The sequence below is a fragment of the Erinaceus europaeus genome, chromosome 12, assembly GCF_950295315.1.
Source record: "Erinaceus europaeus chromosome 12, mEriEur2.1, whole genome shotgun sequence".
In the NCBI taxonomy this organism is placed as follows: Eukaryota; Metazoa; Chordata; class Mammalia; order Eulipotyphla; family Erinaceidae; genus Erinaceus; species Erinaceus europaeus.
This window is the reverse complement of record NC_080173.1, coordinates 16,602,637-16,622,966: the sequence shown is the minus strand read 5'-3', so window position 1 is coordinate 16,622,966 and position 20,330 is coordinate 16,602,637. Positions and strand designations below refer to the sequence as shown.

Genomic DNA, 20,330 nt, shown 5'->3' with positions numbered 1-20,330 from the left:
AGAAAAAGCAGATCCGTCTTCCAGTCGCCTTAATAAATGCAGTGAGGAGAGTGGGGGCAAAGTTATTGGGCAAAGTTACTTTCAGACTATAGGGCTCCCCCATGCCAAAGCATTCAGACTAAAATATGGAAAAAAAGGGGGGGGGGACAAGCAATTATCTGAATGTTAAACAGCTGGATACTTGGTAAACCAAATCTCGGATTGGTTTTTAAAAATCCCCTCCCCCCTTTTTTTGCACGTGTTTTTATGTTTAAGAAACTTCTCCCAAACAGAAAACAAAAGAATCAAACTCTTTTTTTTTTTTTTTTGAAAATTGTTAAAATTGGACTCACTGTAAAATAAGTGGAAACAGTAGCAAGTGACAGATTGGTGGAAAGTTTCCTTTTCCAGTCTCCATGCCAACGCGAGCATGGGAATGCAGCCGGGTAAATGTAAAAACCAGTCAACATGGATTTGAACATTCCTACAACTTAAAAAAAAAAAAGGTCTATTTTGTATTTGTGACTATTGAATGCCAGCTTGGGTATTCCCTGCTTCTGCAAGCACAGAAAATAGGATATGCCAAAGTAGGGGAAAAAAATTCATATAGGAGGCTTCATGCTCTGCTGTTTGGAAAACAGTCCTCAGAAGGCTGTTTTGAAACAAGGTTGGAAACACTTAAAAAAACGGCTTGGCTTGGCTTCATGTCTTTTTCTTTTGATCCTGTTGTTGCTTTTAATTGTTTTAATCCTTTAGAGGAAGGAGGAAGGCTCCTGATGTCACAACCCTTTGCATCTATGGCAAAGTTAGGAAAGTTAAGTCTGGAAGTTAGATCCATCTTCTACAGGAAAAGATGAAAAGTTGAGGGGACGGGTGGTGGTGTGTCTGGTTAAGCGCATGCTACAATGTGCAAAGGCCAGGGTTCAAGCCTTCAATCTCCAACTGCAGGGGGAAAGCTTTGCAAGTGGTGAAGCAGGGCTGCAGGTGTCTCTCTTTCTCCCTGTCTATCTCCCCCTTCCCTCTCAATTTCTGGCTGTCTCTATCCAATAAATGAATAAAGATAATTTAAAAAAAGATGGGAGTCTGTGGTACTGCAGCAGGTTAAGCGCTCGTGGCGCAAAGCGCAAGGACTGGCGTAAGGATTTGGGTTTGATCCCCTGGCTCCCCACCTGCAGGGGGGTCGCTTCACAGGCAGTGAAGCAGGTCTGCAGGTGTCTATCTTTCTCTCTCCTTCTCTATCTTCCCCTCCTCTTTCCATTTCTCTCTGTCCTATCCAGCAACAACTACATCAATAACAACAACAATAATAACTACAACAATAAAATAATAAGGGCAACAAAAGAAAATAAATAAATATCAAAAAAATTTTAAGTATGTTTAAAAAAAGATGAGGGGGTGGAGCCAAGATGGTGACTTGGAGACAACACATGGCCTGTGTTCTTCAAGGAGGCTGCTTCAAAACTGGGAAGTTCGGCCACCAGGTTCCAGATGCTATCATGATGCCAACTGGACTTCCCTGGACAGATGACCCCACCAATGTGTCCTGGAGCTCCGCTTCCTCAGAGCCCTGCCCCTCTGGGGGAAGAGAGAGACAGGCTGGGAGTATGGATTGACCTGTTAATGCCCATGTTCAGCGGGGAAGCAATTATAGGGGCCCGGCCTCCCACCTTCTGCACCCCATAATGACCCCTGGGTCCATGATTCCACTGGGTTAAAGAGTGGGAGGGCTATCAGGGGAGGGGATGGGATGCGGAACTCTGGTGGTGGGAATTGTACCCCTCTTATCGCATGGCCTTGTCAGTGTTTCCATTTTATAAATAAATTTTAAAAAATTTAAAAAAGATGAAAGGTTGAATTTGGTCTCATTTGTAAATTAAGAAGGTCAACACTAAAATGGAAACTGAAGAGTAACTTATCTACTCTGTTCTATGTATTACAACAGCTAGTTGATGCCATGGTATCATCAGTTTAGCCCAGGGATAACTGTATGAAGAAAACCAGGCTTCGTGTAGTTCAGAGAGCAGAAAGAACAGCTCTGGATATAACCCACAGGACCATGCATTTGTGAACCTAACTGACCCACATTGGCATCTTGAGTGACAATCAGGCAAGCTGCTTAACCCAAGTCTCTGTTTTCTCATCTGTGAAATGGATATGAATTATTCAACTCTATGGGGATTCATGATTTCAGTACCTATAAAGTCCTCAGCACAGCCTAGAACAAACAGATTGGGATCTCTGTTAGTGTTACTTCTTAGTAAGTCTTATTCTTTGATGTCTTATAACAATGTCAGTCAACACTGGTATAGTTTTCTTTCCTTTTCTTTCCTTCTCTTTCTCCTCCTCCTCCTCCTCTTCCTCCTTCTTCTTTCTCTATTTTTCCTTCTCTCTCTCTTTCTTCTTTTCAGGCTCATCAGATTAGATTGAACTCCTTGCAATTAAGAGTCTTGTGTTTAGCAGCTCACACATCCCTCTTGGAACATAATACAATGAAAGGCATGCATAGAAGACACTCAGTAAATAATTAATATTCCACAGGAATAATATATGCTATGGAGGGGCTACAGAGAGAGTGTAATGATTATGCAGAAGACTTTCTTTTTTTGAATTTTTTTATTGATTTAATAATGATTGACAAGATTGTAAGATAACAGGAGTACAAGTCCATACAATTCCCACCATCAGAGTTCCATATTTTATCCCCTCCATTGGAAGATTCCCTACTCTTTATCCCTCTGGGAGTATGGACCAAAATTCTTTATGGGGTGTAGAAGGGGGAAGATGTGGCTTCTGTAATTGCTTCTCTGCTGGATATGGGTGCTGGCAGGTAGATCCATACCCCCAGCCTGTTTCTATCTTTCCCTAATGGGGAAGGGCTCTGGAGAAGTGAAGTTCCAGGACACATTGGTGCGGAAGACTTTCATGCTGAGGTTCTGAGGTCCTACGTTTAGTCTTTGGCATCAGCATCATAAGTCAAAGCTGAGTAGGGATCTGGCCTTAGTTTCTCTTTCTCTATGTACGTGTGTGTGTGTGTGTGTGTGTGTGTGTGTGTGTGTGTGTGTGTGTGTGTATGTTATGGAGAACTATCAAGAAATAGACTAAAGAAAATGTTATACAGTGTATTCAGTTGACATGAAGGTAAGTGTAGTCATCAGACAGCAAGAAGAATAGGTGTGTTACTTGTCATAAACCACTCAACCTGCCCAGGTGCTCAGTGAATATGCCTCTGAGATGAGTCAAACTGGGGGATATAAACCTGTCTATTCAGTCACTCTGGGACCCAACTGATGAAGACTCTATCTCCATGTGTTTCATAATTGCCAGTCTCCACTGGCATAGTGGGTTAAATTGTGTACCCCCAAACTCATTTTCAATACTTTGGCCCCCAATATTTGTAAATGCAGCCTTATTTGGAAGTATGGTTTTTGCAGATGTAATCAATCTATACTGAGATCATTATGACATATCATGGAGTCAGTCCAATGATTCATGCCATTATTAGAGAAAGGAGAGGGAGATTAGAGAAAGGAAGTCAGAGACACAAGAGAGACCCTCACAGGGAGAAGGTCATATGAAGGTGGAAGCAGAGATTAGAATGATGCATCTCTACGCCAAGCAGTGTGGAAAAAAAAAACAACCTCCAATAGCTGGAAAAGAGAGACTTTCCCAGAGCCTTGAGAGGGAACATGGCCTTGTCAACTCTTCACTTTGAGACTGATAGACTCCAGAACTGTGAGAGAACTATTGTTGCCTTGTACCACTGATCTGTGGTAATTTCTTATGGTAAAACTAGTATGGGGCAGGAGGTGGGTAGAGGAGCCTGGAGGATTGCACATTAGCTTTCTTATGTCTGCCCGGAATTGATGCATCTGACTTCTGCTTGCATCATGACTTGCTGGGTCTTTGAGGGGAGGGACAATGTAAGCCTGCAGCATACCCGAGCTTCTGAGGGGAGCCAGAACTCTGGTGAGCATGACCATATTTTACACAGAAGAAACCAGTCAAGATTCTGTAATGAGCACAATGAACTTTTAGTGACATTACCAATTAGCATAAGTGATAATGTTGTGTCATTTCCTTTGTGTTTTTTTTTTCTAGTTCAGAATGCCTTATACTAGCAGTATACATAGATTCTGAAGGGGGTTGCTGATCAGTGGTGCACCTGGTTAAGTGTGCATAGTACTATGTGCAAGGACCTGGGTTTGAGTCCCTGTACCCTATCTGCAGGGGCAGGGGGGGGTTCACATGTGGTGAAGCAGGGCTGCAGGTGTCTCTTTCTCTCCCACTTTGCCCTTTTTTATTTCCCCCTCCCTTCTCAATTTCTCTCTGTCCTAGCAAATAAAATGAAAAAGAGAGAGAAAAAGAAGAAAATGAAAAACTGGCCTATGGATTCGTAGTGCTGGCACTGAGCCCCAGCAATAATCCTGGAGGCAAAAAAAAAAAAAAAATTCTGAAGGTGAGTAACTGTGTAAGTAGATGTTTTAGGTGAACAGTAAGCCATATGCTGTTTATTCACTCATACAACAGATATTTACTGAGTATTTGTTATATGGCCAGGCATTGTGGGAGACACTGGAAATACAACGATGAACAAAAAAAGATGTGAAGCTATCCCCCTCCCACCTCTGGACCCTAATAAGTGGTAAGAACATGAATCAAATAAGGATATGATTATGTCACTATAGGTAACAAATGTAGGATGCAGCAAAAAGCATAGGAGGAGACATACCAGTTTTTCTTTGCTTCTTTGTTTCGTTTTGTTTTTTGCCTCCATGGTTATTGTGGGGGCTTGGCGCCTTCACTATGAATCCATTGTCCCTTGTAAAACATTAATTCCCCAATAAAGAAATAAATTTTAAAAAAATGAATCCATTGTCCCTGTGACCATCTTTTCATTTTTTTTTTTTTGATAGGACAGAGAGAACTTGAGAGAGGAGGGGAAGATAGAGAGGAAGAGAGAAAGATAGATATCAGGGCAGAGGGTAGATAGCATAATGGTTATGCAAACAGACTCTCATGCCTGAGGCTCCAAAGTCCCAGGTTCAATGCCCTGCACCACCATAAGCCAGAGCTGAACAGTGCTCTGGTTAAAAAAAGAAAGAAAGAAAGATAGATACCTGCAGACCTGCTTCACCCTTGTGAATTGACCCCCCCTCCCTGCAGGTAGGGAACCAGGGGTTAGAACTGGGATCTTTGCATCTTCTTCTAGCGTTTGCCCTTCTTCCGTAGCCAGTCAACAGCATCAGGTTGAGCCTGATGTAAAGTTTCGAGACCTCCTTTGAATCTGGAGAGGTGGCAGTCATTGACTATGTGGGTCATAGTCTGTCTGTAGCCGCAGGGTCAGTTCGGGTCGTCTCTGGCTCCCCAGCGATGGAACATAGCGGCGCACCGGCCATGGCCTGTTCGATAGCGATTGAGGAGGACCCAATCATAACGTGCTAGGTCAAAGCCGGGTTGACGCTTGCAGGGGTCTGTGATGAGGTGTTTGTTCTTTACCTCAGCTGACTTTGCAAGGGTCTTTATGTTAGGAGTACTATGTGCTCCTAACCCAGTACCCCTAGATCTACAGGTTTATGTAAGGCAATGGAGTTCAATTTTGAGACATGAAATTTGAACAGGATTTACCTGATCTGAGGAAGGAAGACAGCGGGAATGGAGGGTAGTTGGACACTCCAGTCCAAGGAATCAGATTATACTGGAGATTGTGAAGAACTGAAGGAACTGAAGGAGGAGCGGTGTAATTCAAAGAATGAGCCTCGAGGGGGAGCCTGGGGACGAATACAGGGATACCTCCTCTTTATGCACTGCTTTATTGCACTCTGCAGATAGCGTACCTTTTGCAAATTGATGGTTCACGTCAACCCGGCATTTATCGGTGTTATTTTTTCCAATAGTCACTTTGTTTCTGTGTCATAGTTTAGTAATTCTTGCAATATTTTTTTTTTTACTTTTCCCTTATTGGCTCTGTTAGAGTTATTCTGTGGTGGTTGATCTTTGATGTTACTATTGTCATCTTTCATCGATAAAGGACTATGACTCTGGGAAGTTCCTTAGGATGATTAATATTTTTTTCTACAGTATTTTTTTTTAAAAAATTAAGGTGATTATATCTTTTAGACATAGTGCTACTGAATACAATATCATATAACCATGACTTATTAAATGAACTGGGAATTAAAAAAAAATACACTTGGTTGGTGGTGGTCTTGAACCCATCCTGCAATATCTCTGAGGTATATGAGTATAGAGCCAGAGAAGTGGTAGGAACTCACCAGGCCACCTGGCAGAGAATCTGACTGAGGTGTGACACTTTCTTCCCAGACAATACTTTTCGTCTATCTACATGCTAGCTATTGGGCTCAGGCAAAAATTAATAAAGTTATGGGCCCCTTGGAACATACCTAAAATAGACTTCCTAGCTTCTTAGCCACATGAAGGCCCCTAGTTTTATCTGCTCTATTCTTACCTTTGGGTTCCTGTTTGTTAAAAGAAATTTGTTCTGCTTTATATCTTACCACTTTCAGCCACCAAGTTTCAGATACAACTATGATACCATCCTTAATTCTCTGGGTAGACAACCTCACCAATGTGTCCTGGAACGTCACCTCTCCAGAGCCCTATCCTACTAGGGAAAGATAGAAGCAGCCTGAGGGTCTGGGTCCACCTGCCAATGTCCATGTCCAGTGGAGAAGCAATTACAGAAGCCAGACCTTCCACCTTCTGCATCTCATAAACAATTTGGTGTATACTCCCAGAGGGATAAAGAATAGGGAAACTTCCAATGGAGGGGATGGGACACAGACTCTGGTGGTGGAAATTGTATGGACTTGTACCCCTGTTACCTTTCAATCTTGTTAATCATTATTAAATCACTAATAATTAAAAAATAAATATACCAGTAAAAATAGTTTTTTATTTTATTTTTTATTTTTAGAAAAACAAGACTCAATATAGTGAGACATACCATGTCCAGATCCAAACTACTCATGGTCTCCATCCCAAACCCTTCCTTTATTGAAGACTTTCAGTTTTATTGAGGATGAACTTGGAGTTAATTTGATACTGTTTCCCACTTCATACCCAATACAACTTGAGATCTTATAGACTTTGCTTTCCAAGTTTATATACTTAGAATCTGACATTTTGTCTTCTGTTGCCCTTCTTGATCTGTATCACCATCATCACCTCCAGCCTGGGTTATTGCCCCCCAAGTAGCTAGGAATGCCTCTGACTCTCTCATCTCCTTCAAGGGTTTGCTCTAGTCTTACCTTCCTAAGGAACCTTCTCCTGATCATCAACTCTCTATATACAACAAAATGAATTCCACAAGATTAGGGACTTCGAAAGCATGTCTTTTGTTTACTGGTTTATCTCCCATGCCTAGAAGAGTGTCTAGCACATGTCAGAAAGTCAGTTACTATTAGTTACTGAAACTTTGGGAACAGAAATTGGAAGTGGAATCGGATGGATGAAAACAGATCTGATGGGAAACTGTATATGGCTTCTGCTTATTTCAATGACAGTAAAGAAGGAGAGAAGTAAACTGACACAGTAAGAAGTAAAACAGGTCGAGTTTACCGTTGGTTGAGATTAATAGTGGAGTTGGAAATGTCAGGATTCATCCCCAGGATGCATCTTATATAACTGATCCAAGTTGGAATCCTGGGGTAGAATTTTGGGAATTATCTGGGCAGCCTGTCCAACAGGGGTACAGAGAAGAGGTTAGAAAAAAAATCTGGGGAGTAGGGCAGTATTGCAGCGGGTTAAGCGCACGTGGCGCAAAACGCAAGGACCGGCGTAAGGATCCCGGTTGGAGCCCCGGCTCCCCACCTGCAGGGGAGTCGCTTCACAGGCGGTGAAGCAGGTCTGCAGGTGTCTATCTTTCTCTCCCCCTCTCTGTCTTCCCCTCCTCTCTCCACTTCTCTCTGTCCTAGCCAACAACAATGATGACATCAATAACCACAACAATGTTAAACAATAAGGGCAACAAAAAGGGAAAATAAATAAATATAAAAAAAATTTTAAAAAATACACACACACACACACAAAAAAAAAAAAAAGAAAAAAAATCTGACAAGATAGTGGCCCCTTAAACATAAAAAAAAAATCTCTCCATTTCATATAGTGTAGCCATAATGGTTTAAAAAAAAAAAAAAGTCAAGGGCTAGCAAAGTGTGACTTTCTACCTAGTTTTATAAATATTTTTTTTAGAGCACGCCACACTTGCTTATCTATTGGCTATGGCTGCTTTCTCTCTGAAATGACACTTGAGAAAGACTATGTGGCCTACAAAGCAGTTACTGTATAAGCCCTGTGTCAGAAGTTAGCTCATAGCAGTTTTAGATGATAATGAAAAAGTGTCTGGGTTTCTCTACTACTCCCCAGGGAAAATTCAGGGCTGCCAAAAGTTCCCAGGTTTGCTCTGTGCTATGCTTCAAAGCTCATCTGGATCATGAATTAGGGGAGTTCATTGCTGATGGGCCTCTTGGATGTTCATTTTGCTATGAGTACTTCCATTTCAATGACCTGTTGCATAGCAGGTGCTTAATAAAAGCCTGTGGGTGGAATTTGAGAAGGAAGGGCACCAGATGTGTATTCTGCTGTCAGCCATCTTGAACCAGAAGATTGAGGCATTTCCTCAGCTGTAGAAAGAAAGAAAACTTTAATGCTCTTCCATGTGAAGCTCTAGCTTTAAAAGTGATTCCAGGTTCTTTTTTTTTTTTTGTCTTTTAAAAATTTTTTTATTTATAAAAAGGAAACATTGACAAAACCACAGGATAAGAGGGGTACAGCTTTGCACAGTTCCCACCACCAGACCTCCGTATACCATCCCCTCCCCTGATAGCTTTCCTATTCTTTATCCCTCTGGGAGTATGGACCCAAGATCATTGTGGGATGCAGAAGGTGGAAGGTCTGGCTTCTGATAATTGTTTCCCCTCTGAACATGGGCGTTGACAGGTCGATCCATACTCCCAGCCTGCCTCTCTCTTTTCCTAGTGGGGAAGTGCTCTGGGGAAGTGGAACTCCAAGGCACATTGGTGGGGTTGTCTGTCCAGGGAAGTTGGGTTGACATCATGGAAGCATCTGGAAACTGGTGGCTGAAAAGAGAGTTAACATATAAAGCCAAACAAGTTGTTGACTAATCATGAACCTAAAGTCTGGAATAGTGCAGATGAAGTGTTGGGTTAGGGTTCTTAAGGATTTAACTTTGTGTGTGTGTATCTTTGTCATAGGACTTCTAATTATTATAGCATAATGGGCAGGCCTGGTAATTTCATAGCTGAGTCCCATTTGTCTTTGTGTAAATGATTTTCATTTATATGGGTTGAACAAGTAAAATAGTTACTCTACTTTTTTTTTTTTTTACACTTTGTTCTTTATCACTGTACTGTTACACAGTGGCTTTTCTTATTAACAGACCTATAATACCACTCTGAAATATCTTTTAGAAATAAGTCATGTTTTAAATGTGACATATGAAAAATGGAACTGCTTTTTATAATTCTAAATAAGACATCTATTTTAATCCACTTCAATGCGGATGCTTTCTCTTTATTTTTTAAAATAAATCTTCATGCTTCAGTTTGAAAGTTAATTGTCTATGGAGGCACTAAAATTATTTAGCCTATTCAAGTGATAATGCACAATAATGAAGTTTACCTATTTTTAAATAGTTGAAATATTAATCCAAAAGAAAGAATTTTCTTAAAACAATTAGTATAAAGTGAATCTGAAAGAATGTGAGGGGTCAGGATGAACATTGGAGTCTGAAAGAGTTAGAATCTATTCACCATAATGCTGAGATTATTCAGTATTCATAGTTAGCATCTAAGAAGGGCCTTAAGTCTAAAGCTTATGAGTCATGTACTTCATTTAAATGAAGAGATTATTATTATTTTATTTTATTTTATTTTTAGTACTATTTTTTTATTATTGGGGAATTAATGTTTTACATTCAACAGTAAGTACAATAGTTTGTACATGCATAACATTCCCCAGATTCCCATATAACAATACAACCCCCACTAGGTGCTCTGAATCCTTCTTGGACCTATATTCTCCCCACCTACCCACACCCACCCCAGAGTCTTTTACTTTGGTGAGATATGCCAATGAAGAGATTATTATGCAAATCTGTAGCATATTTGGTAACTTCCCAGAAAGAAAAATCTCAATGAATGCAGAATTTCATAAGATAAAAACTAGGACTAGCAGGGGTAGATAATACAATGGTTATGCAAAGAGACTCTCATGCCTGAGGCTCTAAAGTCCCAGGTTCAATCCCCTGCACTACCATAAGCCAGAGCTGAGCAGTGCTCTGGTAAAAACAAAAACAAACACAAACAAACAAACAAAAACTAGGACTAGCTAATTACTTCTTTATTATTTTAGACCAACAGTTATTAGTTTCCCCAGACAAGTAAATTTCATGTAGTGATTTGTTTTTGTCTCCTAAATTTGGGTCACATTTAATTTTTCTAATGAACTTGGAATAATAAGGCATCTGGAGGTATAGGTACTTATAAACACAAACCAGTAAGTAGAACCTCTACTTCTATATGTCAAGACTGGTTGTTATGGTCTGGGGGTGGTGCAGTGGATAAAGCATTGGACTCTCTAGCATGAGGTCCTGAGTTCAATCCCCAACAGCACATGTACCAAAATGATGTCTGATTCTTTCTCTCCTCTTATATTTCCCATTAATAAATAAATACAATCATAAAACAATAATCTTGGCTCTAAACCTGTGACATTAAAAAAAAAAAGACTGGAAGTCTAGGCTTTGCCTATGGTAAGTGCTCAATACATCTCAATATGTTGGCGCACCTGATTGAGTGCACATGTTATCATATGTAAGGACCCAGCTTTGAACCCTTGCTCCCCACCATCAGGAATGAAGCTTCACGAGAAGTAAAGGAGGTCTTTAGGTGTCTGTTCCCCCCCCTTCAATTTTCCTCTGTCTTATTAATAAAAAAAGAAAGGAAGGAAGGAAGGAGAAAAGAAAGAAAGAAAGGAAATTAAAAAAAAAAAAGGAAAAATGGCTTGGCTGCCAGGAGTAGTGTAGGCACTGAGCCTCAGCAAAAACCTTGGTGGCATAACAAATAAAAAATCCTCAAAATGTCTTGTATAGTACTTCCAGTTGTCATATGGGTAGCTATATCACAATCCGCATTTCACATATGAAGAAAGTGATATTCAGATATATTAATTCTGTTTTATAGATTTGTAATAATTTCTAGTTATTACATCAGGCTGATGCCAAATATTTCACTACTACTATTCCTCTTCTTGTATATGCACTTTATCTACTATTATGAACATTTAAATAACTAGTAACCAGAAGCAAGAAATAATCATTAAAGTGTGAATTTTACTCAAATGTATCTTTTTCCCTCTCTCCTCAACTCAGAGATTTCTGAATGGATACAGTTCTACATGTGTTATTGTTTATTTGTTTGCTTCTTTAGAAGAAGCTCCCTCCCACTGATTCTCTGGAGAACAGATTCAGAAAAGCTATTCATATGTTTTTTGAAGTGAAAGCAAGCGTTGACTGTTTCTGTTCATTTGTACAAATTCATGAAGACCAATACCTCCTTTCTCATAAGTTAGCCTCTCAAAAGCATCCTGCTTCTTGTGTTTGGAGGCAGAAGGCTCAGCAAAAAAGGACTAAAAATGGAAACTGAGTATTCTAATGCAGCATCTGCCAATGAGTGTGTCTGTCTCCTTAGATAAATAGTGAATTTTATGCTCAAGTAATTTGGAGACTACTTGAGGAGTCACAATTCATGTCAACCCATTGGAGACCCTAAGGCATCCCATAGAAGAAACCAACATTTCATATATATATATATATTTAAATTTTATTTATTTATTCCCTTTTGTTGCCCTTATTTTTTATTGTAGTTATTATTATTGTTATTGATGTCGTCATTGTTGGATAGGACAGAGAGAAATGGAAAGAGGAGGGGAAGACAGAGAAGGGGAGAGAAAGACAGACACCTGCAGACCTGCTTCACCGCCTTTGAAGCAACTCCCTTGCAGGTGGGGAGCCGGGGGCTCAAACCAGGATCCTTGCGCTTTGCGCCACATGTGCTTAACCCGCTGCACTACCGCCTGACTCCCAGAAACCAACATTTCTGAAAGACTTGCTCACAGAGCACTTTTTGAGTGTGTCAGGGCTTTACTTTTAGGCAAACCTAAATCCATATCTTGACCACAAACATGTCTTAGATTACAAAACGCAAGATGAGTATCACATGCTAACTGATCACACTGCTGGGATTCTCAAAGAACCAATAATTTAGATAAGTTCTTTAACTATAGTCAGGTTTATATGTATTCATCAGTCAAATGCAAGGAATGCAGAGATAATCTATTTCACCTAACGTTTTCTACAGATAAAAACACTGAGAAGCTAAGGGATTTTATCTCATACGAATCAGGACACAGAGCTGAGAATAGGTCATGGCTTTACTGCTTCCAAATTTAATATTTTCTTTTTAGAAAATCTTTCATTTATTTATTATTGGATAGAGACAGAAACTGAGAGAAGAGGGGAGATATAGAGGGAAAGAGACAGAGAGACACTGGCAGCACTGCTTCACCACTGGAGAAGATTTCCCCCTGCACATGGGGACCAGGAGATTGAACCCATGTCCTTAACACATTATAATGTGTGTGTTTAACCCATGTCCTTAACACATTATAATGTGTGCACCAGGTGCACCATCGCCTCCCCCTCAAAAGAATTTAATTTTTTCTTGGCTATACATGCAATTCTTTAAGATAGGGGCACCCACATATGAAATACTTGCCTTTATGAAAATTCCTGCTGTTACTGCAGTCTCTGGCTCCACTGTTCCTACACACATCCTCATACACATGATACATGCAATGCTCAAGTACCCTGGCTCTCTAGATATTGGCGTTATTTGTACATAGTGTGGTTTGAGAGTGTTTGAATTATCTGTGTACATAGCATCACCAAAATTTGGCTCAAGAATTAGCAAAGTAAAAAAATTTAAAAAAAGCATATATTTAGAGAAGAGAGGTGGACAATTACTTTGGGTGAAATAATTTTCCTGCTCTCATGTTGAACATTCTAAGTGTTAAATTGTAAAACACTCATTTGTTTACTTCTCAAATGTTTTTTCAAGTTGGTAGATGCAATTCACCATAAAGAAAGTATTTCTAAACCCTAACCAATGATCCATAATAATTGTACTTTTATGATCTTATTACAGCATTCTCCCATCCATTTTCTCCAGTGTTTGTCTGTTTAATAGACACTCCCCCACCAACAGAAGAGCTGAAGATGGAAGAGTAGAGGAGCTGAGTCACTGGGATGCTTTGAATAGTATTGTCCATAGTCCTTGTAGGGCGGCTGGAACTCTATAGCAATATCTTGGCTTAGTCTTCCTTAAAACTGATGACTGCCCCCCTTCACCCCGCCAAAGCCTTTCCCAGTACCAAGAGATTTCAGTTACTCAGTTATTTAAAAGTTGATTAGCTTTCAATTACATTTGTAAATACATTCAGTTTGTGTACAATAGATTGAAACTTTTTTCCCCCCCTAGTGGAGGATTTAGGCTTTAATAAAGATCTTGTCAGACAAAATTCCTATTTCCCTTCTTCTCTGGTGATGTGCAGACAAGAAGGAATTGCCTACACATTTCCACTCACCAGACATGTGGTCTCAGAGGTTCCATGAGTAAAGTGCTGCTGTGAGACCAGTCTACACTGCAGGTATGCTACCAGGTGGTTCTTTTTTAGAGCAATAGTGTCACCACTACCCTGTTCAAAGTTAACAAAGGGATTTCCTAAACTAAGAGCTCAGCTCACTAAGTCTATAGTACTCTGAAAAAAGGATTCAAACCTCCTTCAGGCCTGAACTCAGTTTCTCTATTCAGCACTCAGCTCTGAATTTCCAACATCTATTCTTTTTTTTTTTTTTTCCCCTCCCATCATCTATTCTTATCAGGCAGGTCTCCAGTATGGGCATCCCTGCTTCTGCTCCACTCTGCACACCTGTTTCTCTTCTCTCCTACTGCTTATTGACTCTTCAAGGCCAAATCAAGACACTGCCTTCTTCCCAAAGGGTTGTAGTACATGTTAATTTTCTCTTCCAAAATTAGTGCATTTGCAAAGTACCTCTCAATCACTTAAGAGCATCTGGATTTTTTTTTTTTAATTTTTACTTATAAAGAGGAAACACTGACAAAAATCATAGGATAAGAGGGGTACAACGCCATATAATTCCCACCACCAGAACTCCCTATCCCATCTCCTACCCTGATAGCTTTTCTATTCTTTATCCCTCTGGGAGCATGAACCAAGGGACATTGTGGGATGCAGAAGATGGTAGGTCTGGCTTCTGTAATTGCTTCCCTGCTGAACATGGGCGTTGACAGGCCAATCCATACTCCCAGCCTGCCTCTCTCTTTCCCTAGTGGGGTGGGGCTCTAGGGAAGCAAGGCTCTAAGACACATTGGTGGGGTCATCTACTGTGGGACTATGTGAAAGCTTGGTAGAGCTTAGGGAAGCTCCCCCCATCCTCGGATGGAGGTCTGGAAAGACTCCCTGCTTGTTAGCCTCTCTCGTCATAGAGATGACGAAAAGTCTCCCAGACTCAACTTGCCTTGTTAATATCCCAGGCTCAGAGAAATCCTACAGGCCTCTCACACTTAGTTTCTCCCTGCTTGGCAGGCCACATGGCTCCCGGCTTTAAGGTTCATTTACTCAAAGTTCACCTCACCTTCTGATCACAAAGGAAAATACACCCTATCACACACTCCTTTTTTATTTTATTTTATTTTATTATTTTTTATTTAAGAAAGGAGACATTAACAAAACCATAGGCCTATCACACACTCCTAACAGTGCTCTTTGATGTCCTTAATTCACATAAAGTTTTGCTTAACTTCTCTCTATCTCACCTTAGTAGTTTAACCCCTATTCTTCTCTCAAATGCCTTTGGGTAATTAAATGCCTGCATCAGCAGACTAATTGTTTTGACCTTTATGTATCTGCGTCAACTCTTATCATACCAACCCCCCACCACAGGGGGCAAGCTGACCTTTAAGAAACCTGTAATTTCTGACATATTTGAAGAATGTTCTTTGTTGCAACCCAGGTGTCCAACAACAGATGAGTGGCTGAGCAAGTTGTGGTCTATATACACAATGGAATACTACTCAGCTGTTAAAAATGGTGACTTCACCGTTTTCAGCCGATCTTGGATGGACTTTGAAAAAATCATGTTGAGTGAAATAAGTCAGAAACAGAAGGATGAATATGGGATGATTTCACTCTCAGGCAGAAGTTGAAAAACAAGATCAGAAAAGAAAACACAAGTAGAACCTGAAATGGAATTGGCATATCTCACCAAAGTAAAAGACTCTGGGGTGAGTGGGTGGGGAGAATACAGGTCCAAGAAGGATTCAGAGGACCTAGTGGGGGTTGTATTGTTATATGGGAATCTGGGGAATGTTATACATGTACAAACTATTGTACTTACTATTGAATGTAAAACATTAATTCCCCAATAAAAAAAATAGTAAAAAAAAAAAAAGAATATTCTTTGTTTAAATCTCTATATAAACCCAAGCCAGGAGCCAGGTGGTGGCATACCTGGTTGAGTGCACAGGCTACAGTGTGCAAGGACCTGCGTTCAAGCCCCCAGTCCCCACCTGCAGGGGGAAAGCTTCGCAAGTGGTGAAGCAGGGCAGCAGATGTTCTTCTGTCTTTCTCTATCTCCCCCTTCCCTCACAGTTTCTGGCTGTCTCTATCCAATAAATAAAGATAATTTAAAAAAAAACCCCAATTCCACCCCCAAATAAATTGAGTGTTTGTACCAAAATGCTCCCGATGTCTCTTGTCTAGATCTTTGAGCCCCTTAGAGCCAGAGGGAGAATCGGTAAGCTTACCTTCTGTCCGGACCCACCCCATGTGAGCCGTAGAAATCTGCCCAGGGAAGTCCAGTTGGCAGCACAGTAGCAACTGGAACCACCTGAAAGAAGAGTTAACATATAAAGCCAAACAATTTGTTGGCTAATCATGAACCTAAAGGCTGGAATATTGCAGATGAAGATTTGGGGGTCTTCATTTTGGAAATTGCTAGTAGGTCTATTTTAGGTGTATTCCAAAGGCCCATGACTTTATTGGTTTTTTCCTGAGCCTGACATCTGACATGCAGGTGGACCCAAGTTATTGTCTGGGGAGATCAAATCAATGGGGTTTAAGTCAACATTGTTTATACAACTTTCCCATATTTGGGAGCTACTCTCTTCCCTGATCTGGCTTTCTGGTCCTTTTTCCAGCCATGAACATCTGGATATTAACCAGCTTCCCTCCATCTGTTATCTGTTACTTCCTGCATCTGAGGCTTAGTTTACTCATCTCTAAAATGGAGATAATGTTAGTCCCATGTACAGTGGGTTGGTTCCCAGAAGAACTAAGTGAGATAATGTGTGAAAACTAAATAAAATAACAAAAAAATCTGATCCCTTAAAAAATAAATTTTATTCTTCCACAAAGAACTCAATAGACAAAACTTAGCATTATCTTTATACTTTCCCAATAGAAATGACAAGTAGTTAATAATAACAAAGATTAAAAGTATTAAATGAAACCATGCTGTAGGAAGTAAGGAAGAATTTCCTTCACTTCTCTGGATACTTTTTGGGCTTGCTGATCAATCAAATTACTACCATAAGTCAAAATAGTAAAAAAAAAAAAAAAAAAGTTACATAATCATGAATAAACCACATGGATGTGGATTCTAAAGCAAATGAGGCAAAGTGAAGGCATATGACCTGAACTGGGCAATGGGATTGTGGTCTGGGGCTTCAAGGAGAGAAAAGGGAAGACTCATTTCCATGCTAATGAGGAGGTCACCCTGTTAGATGTTTGCCTTTCACAAGGATAGGTTTCTCTGAGAGAAATATTGTTTCAGGGTGGGAGTAGATAGCATAAAGTTTGTGCAGACAGACTATCATGCCTGAGGCTCCAAAGCAGGTTCAGTCCCCTGCACATGTCAGAGTCCCCTGCATTTCCAGGCAAGTGCAGAATTAGCAGATCGTAATCCCGAGTTAATCAAGAGAAAAAAAAAAAGGATGAGAATGTTAATAGTCCACATGTACAAGGTCCCAAGTTCATTCTCTAGCACCACACCAAAAAAAAAAAAAAAAAAAAAAAAAAAGGAGATGAAGTATAATAATACCTATAACATAGGGTTGCTTTGAGAATTAAATGGCCACATGGGCTAACATAGTGTAAGGACCTGATATGACAGTTATTTTCCAAAAGTCATTATCCTGGTGTTGAAGATATACTTTGGTTGTGCTAAGCTGCTATTCTTGGATAAAAGATGGGTGGAGGTATTGGAGAATTATCTGTATTATAAATCTTACGAATCTATAATTATTTCAAAAGAAAGTGAAGAACGAAGAAATGGAAGAAAGAAGGAAAGGAGGAAATCAAGGAGGAGAATACCAACATGAGGTCCAAGAGTTAGTTAGAATCCCAAGGATGTGCTGACTCTGTCCTATCAATAGGCAGCTTGCTCTCACCTCCCCCTTGAACTTGGGGAGTAGCATGTTCAAACTAGGCATGTAAGTCTCTGTCCTTGGCCTGACTAGCTCACTGCAGCCCCTGACAGAGGGAGCCAGAGGGCTCGAGTATGGGCTGTGACAGCAGTGATGCCAAAACACTCATAAATCAATAGGTTTTAATTCTAATTTCATGACCCAACTCCAGGAGAATTGATTATCACCCATTTGAGATATGTACAGGAAGACTCAGGGCGAGCCTTGAGTCTTAGAATTGAACTCACCTTATAAGACCTTTAAGAGAGAGTCAGGAATCCATCCCCTGGAAATGCTTTCCCTCTCTGCTCCACAGGTGAGGAGGTGTATGTGTTTCAAGTTCTGGTTTTAATCCTTTCCTGTATGGCACTGTGTCGTCCAGTAGAACTTCACACAGTGATGATGGAAATTTGCTGCATCAGTGCTGCCCATGACTAACCAACCACACATTGCTTTGGAGCATTTGAAGTGTGGCTAGTGCAGCTGAGGTGCAAAATTTTCAATTTAACTTAACTCTGAATACCCGTGTGGCAAGTGACAGCTCAATTGTACTGTAGAAGTATAAAGTAACGACTTCGGGGTGTTGGGTGGTGGCACACCCAGTTAAGTACACATAGTACTAAATACAAGAACCCAGGTTCAAACTCCTGCTCTCCACCTGCAGGCAGGATGCTTCACAAACATTGAAGCAGGTCCCCCTCACTGTCTCTCCCTCCCCTCTCATTTCTCTCTGTCCTATCCAATAAAATGGGAAAAAAAATGGCCACCCGGAGCAGTGGATTTGTAAGGTTGGCACCCAGCCCCAATGACAAGCCTGGAGGCAATCAATCAATCAATTAATTAAAGAATTTCTACATACTCATAAAGGATCTTGAAATAAAGATGGAAGAGAAACAAAAGATGACTTTGTGGCTTTACCCACATTCTTTTTGGACCAAATGTCAAATTCTATGAGAAGCTAAACAGCAGAAGAAAAAAGATCAGTTGACAACTATCAGGGACAGCCTGCTTCTCTAGAAGATATGTTGTCTAGGAAACCACATTAACCAGTTCTGACCAAAAAAAAAGATAATAGAAATATTAAGATAAATCCGTATTATATGCCAGAAATGGTGTTGTGTGTTTGATCTGAATTTTTTTTCCCTTTAGTACTCCCAGTATCCCAAAACAGTGATGACTAGAACGCATCCAACACTCACTGAGTATTTGCTTGATCCAGGCATGATGCTAATGCCTTGTATGCTTTCAAGCTCACGATCCTGTGAGATGAGACCTGATATTATTGGCCTGGGTGGTGGAATGGTAGATAAATCAATGGTCTCTCAAGCATGAGGTCCTGAGTTTGATCTCTGAGTTCCATCTCAGAGTACCATATTGATGCTCTGGTTCTCTCTACTACCTTTTCTCATAAACAAACAAACAAACAAACAAACAAATTTTTACAAAAAAGAACTACTATTAGCTCAGTTATAAACCCTATGGTTTTATGCAAGCTTCTTAACCTTGGAAAAAATGGAAAAACATAATCTGTGCATAGAGTATAAAATAGACATGTACATTAAAAATAACATGACAAGTGACCAAGATCCAGCTTCACCATTTGAACGCTGCCTGTGCTTCTTAAGCTCTATGTGTCCCTTCCAAATGCAGTCAGGTGTCACTTAGTGATGGGGTATACATTCTGAGATATACATCATTAGGCAGCTTTGTGATTGTGGAATGATATAGACTGTGTTTACAAATACAGGGTGGTATAATTTATCATATCCCAAGGTTTAAGATGCTTGAAGTGAAAAAACTTATATAATCTGAAAACCAAGAGAACTGGAGCAGGTCTTAAACTGTTTTGGGTTTGGTTGGTCTCCTTTTCCAGTGGGCTTTTCTGAATGAAGTAGCCTCAGAAATTCCTGGATGATGCCATTATGATGTCGGCCAGGCTTCCGTGGACTTAAGACCCCACCAATGTGTCCTGGAGCTCCGCTTCCCCAGAGACCCACCCTACTAGGGAAAGAGAGAGGCAGACTGGGAGTATGGACCGACCAGTCAACGCCCATGTTCAGCGGGGAAGCAATTACAGAAGCCAGACCTTCCACCTTCTGCAACCCACAACGACCCTGGGTCCATGCTCCCAGAGGGATAGAGAATGGGAAAGCTATCAGGGGAGGGGGTGGGATATGGAGATTAGGTGGTGGGAATTGTGTGGAATTGTACCCCTCCTACCCTATGGTTTTGTTAATTTATCCTTTCTTAAAAATAAAAATAAATTAAAAAAAAAGAAATTCCTGGATAAGGCTTTCTCTGCCGTAATCATTGCAACAGAAACCCAGGACTGTGATTTATAAGATCGGAGGCTGGTGTTCACATCGGTATAGTCGGAGGAATGGGATATGTGTTGGTCAAACTGTGATATGGGATGGAAGGATGATGATAAACATCTAAGGATAGTAAATCTAAGGATAGTACAACCCCAGGCACAGTAGCTTAGGGATAGAGCAAAATGATTTTCCTCAGTAAAAAACGAAGGCACTGTTAACAGTGATCATGCACAAAGACAAGACATATGAGCCTCATCTGGATAGAGTTACTTGTACACACCTCAGTCACCAATGAACCCTGGGCATCCTCCCAAGGTTCAAGAAGTAAGTTAATAACTCACCTGAGGAACTTCTCAATCTCTCAAGAAAATGGGCTGTCCGGGGCTAGGCGGTGGGGCACCTGGTTAAAGACACACATCACAGTGTGCAAGGATGCAGGTTCAAGCCCCTG

General features: G+C 40.5%; 1 long non-coding RNA gene across 1 annotated transcript; it reads left to right on the top strand.

Moving 5' to 3' along the window:
• Window positions 1–4,430: 4,430 nt before the first annotated feature.
• On the top strand, window positions 4,431–6,870 carry LOC132541707 (uncharacterized). Its single transcript, XR_009552803.1, has 2 exons — window positions 4,431–4,621; window positions 6,504–6,870. It is a non-coding gene; the product is annotated as an uncharacterized LOC132541707 (long non-coding RNA).
• The last annotated feature ends 13,460 nt before the right edge of the window (window positions 6,871–20,330 follow it).